We start from the raw sequence: 3,978 nt of genomic DNA, 5'->3' as shown, positions 1-3,978 counted from the left end.
TATTAAGAGCTTCCGCTGTTGCATACTAAAATAAGGACAAGATTTGGAGTCCATGCTTGTATGATATTATGTAAAAACTGCATTCAAGAAACTTATTTTTGATGTAATATATTCTTATTGTAAACCATTATGTAATGGTCGCGTGTAAACGGTATATTTTAGATTATCATTATTTGATAATCTACATAATGCTTTTAAACCTTTATCGATAAAATAAAGGTTATGGTTGTTTTAAAAATGAATGCAGTCTTTGAAAAACGTCTCATATCGAGGTCAAAACCTCGCGACGAAATCAATTAATATGGAACGTTTATAATCAATATGAACGGGACATTTCATAAAATTCAAACTTATGTAATTTTAAAATAAACGGTGATACGAAAATGAGTTCTATAAATTTTAGGCTTATTAAAAATGTATTTAGGAACTATTTGTTAAGTTTTAACACTTTTTATATTTTACCCAGAATTGAGAAGGACAATTGATGTAATTTTTATTTAACAAATTAAAGATCAAATTTTATACCATAATGACCAGAATAAATAAATATAGTTAATCTAAAAATTTGGGATTTTTAGGAAAGATTTTTATCCGCCATTAAGAAACAACGGACCACGATATAATACTCCGTAAAATAATGTCGGTAGAAAATGTTAAAGGCTTACTGTACATTCTGTTTCATGTCCATTTCATACTTTATCACTTACTGTACTTAATTGAAAACTAAATGGATTACTCTGCTAAATTGATTAATCATTTGGATATTATGAGTGCTTGTTCTTATCATTTCAAATTATAGAATGTATATACATGAACTACACATTTATATTCTTATTGATTATTATAACTATTATTTTATTATTATTATTATTTCATTCGTACATCTTATACGCATATTTACAGCTGTTTTGTTGAAACTAGAATCACAACTCACAATCATTACTATAATCAAACAAATAACTCACTGTATTGGTTCCCTGCTCAAATTATATTGATATCGATATACATAAACACTAGATATAGAGACATATGCATTCAGACTATAATAAACATCACTATTCTCCTTCTATCTCATTATACAACTAATACATTTACTCTTTTTTGTATTGATCCAAAGGATCCCATAACCCAAACCATACTGGCTACCTTCATGCTCGATACTTAAAAGGACCCCAAACATCATGGAATGATTCACTGCTTCATTTTTGTTTACTGCTACTATCTTGTCCGAACTAAACACAAAATGTTTTCCTTCGATTTGCAGCAGCAAGTTTGTAGCTTTGCTAATCGATCTTCATCAAACAACCATTGTACAACCACCATCAATCAGTCTACATCACAAGTCGAACACCCCATATCCAACTACTCTCTTTCTAATTGTTGTTGTGCAATCGAGACCCAAACTGATGCTCTTCTCCTAATAGACACATGAACCCAATGGTGTACTATTACTATTCGAACCGGTATACTGTTTCAACTGGTACTCTCTTTTGTTCGGTTCACAACCAACTCCCAAGAGCCTCATCATCGCTTAACCAAGACGATCTGTGAACCACCACTCCACTACGAACCTCCACGTAACACCATCACTCGCCACCTCCATCTTGATGCAATCTTTAAAGTTGCAAACCACCATGTTCCATCACCATTTAAAACATCAAACCTGTAAATCCTATTCGCTACTGCAGCTGCATAATTATTGTAATGTCCTTCTTCGCTTCCTTTTTATTGGGTACGAAATTGATAGAATATGCTATTGCTTTGAGAACATAGATATAGAGAATTAATAATAACTTATTCAAAGTTAACAAGTGGGATAGTGGGACGGTTGGTTGATAATAACATATGGCACGTTCCTTCTTTTGCTTTAGTGCCGAACGTTACCAAATAAAAGAGTGATTGAGCTGTAAAGAAATTTAAAGCTATGTGGTTGTTGTTCTAGTGAACCCCACCCGTTTGAAAATTTATTTTTTTTGTTAAAAACGTGTGATACGGTGTATTATATAAATTATTATGTGGGAGCCAAATTCTAGCAACTATGATTATGGGAACATATCGTGGAGTAAAATATGATGATGACATAAGCTTAGTGGGGAATGGGGTCGGTACATAAGGATTAGTGTTAAAGGATCGAAATGGAATTCGATGAAAATCGTTACCTTGGCCACTAACTTGTAATTTATCATGAACCGGGTCCTAATTCTCTACTGGGCCACTCCTTTCAAACCTATCCCTTTCTGTTTTGGATTCTTAAACGATGACAATACACACACCACTCTAATAATTTGTTTTCTGTTATGGTACCTTTAATGAGGGTAATGATAAATATCAAGATGTTGATGTAATAGGATGAACATGATGATGGAGGTTACGGGATGATTGATGATGATATAATAGAGACGGTTTTATTTTATGATTATGATATCACGATGATGTTATAACCGGTTATGATGATGAGAATAACCTAATTAATAATGATCGGGATAAAGGTGATAATATGTATACCGAATGATGATAATGATTCACATTACTATAATATTGATAATGACGATGAGAAGATTAAGATGAGTTTTGGATTTGGGAAGATGAAGAAGGAGACAGAAGCGGGTTTTATAGTTTTGTGATGAGATTAATTCCAGAAAAATAGAAATATACGGATGGTTAGGGTGTTGTGTTGTGAACCATAGGTCGCGGGTTTGAACCCGGGCTGCGACATCTTTTTAGGAAGCTATTCTTTAAGGTAGTCTACTTATTATTCATATTATTATTATTATTATTATTATTATTATTATTATTATTATTATTATTATTATTATTATTATTATTATTATTATTATTATTATTATTATTATTATTATTATTAGTATTATAATTAAACATTATTAGTATTATTATTACTAACAATATCAATATTAGTAATATCCTTATTATTAGTATGATTATCATTATTAGTATTATTATTTTAAAAATTGTTATCATTATTATTAGTAGTAAAATTATTACTATAGTTATTATTATTATTATCATTATTACTATTATTATAATCATTATTACTAAAAGTATCACTATTTTTAAATTTATCTTTTTATTAAAGTTAGTATTATTTTTATCATTCTTATTATTATAATTAATATTACTAACTATAACTTTAGTTTTAAATATATTTCGTATATAAAACATAACTATATTTTTATGATATTAAACTAAAAAAATAGATATTATAAATTAGATACAAACTTTAAATATATAGAAGTATATGTAATAAGTATACTGCTTTTACTAATAAAATACTTTTTGTTCATTTACGTTTTAACATAACTCGAATTTATTAAAAATGTTATCATATTAAAAATTATGAGTATTTAAAAATATTAATACTAAGTACTTATCCAAACTATTTTAATAAAGTATATAATAGGTTATTATGATAATTTTATAAAATATATATATAAAATAAATATATTTAAGTAATTATTAATATTAAATTTAATATCACAAGTATATTACTAACATCAAAATATATACTTATTTGAATATTATTATATGTGTTAATATACATACTTGATATAGGTTCGTGAATCCGAGGCTAACCTTGCATTGTTCAGTATCATCGTATGAGTATTTTTACTACAAAATACAGTATCGTGAGTTTCATTACTCCCCTTTTATATATATTTTTGGGACTGAGAATACATGCGCTAATTTTATTAATGTTTTACGAAATAGACACAAGTGATCAAAAACTACATTCTATGGATGGATTATGAATATTGAATATCACCCCTTTTTAGCTTAGTAACCTAATAATTAGGAAACGGGTATGACCCCTAATTGACGCGAATCCTAAAGATAGATCTATGGACCTCGACAAGTCCCATCTGGGGTACGGATGCTTTAGTACTTTGAGATTATTATTATAATACAGACGAGAGGTTCTGTTTGGGGATATTCTATGCATTAAAGTTAAGTCGGTTATCA

This window comes from Rutidosis leptorrhynchoides, chromosome 1 (assembly GCF_046630445.1).
Source record: "Rutidosis leptorrhynchoides isolate AG116_Rl617_1_P2 chromosome 1, CSIRO_AGI_Rlap_v1, whole genome shotgun sequence".
NCBI classification, from domain to species: Eukaryota; Viridiplantae; Streptophyta; class Magnoliopsida; order Asterales; family Asteraceae; genus Rutidosis; species Rutidosis leptorrhynchoides.
The sequence above is the reverse complement of the archived record's forward strand: the minus strand, read 5'-3'. Positions refer to the sequence as shown.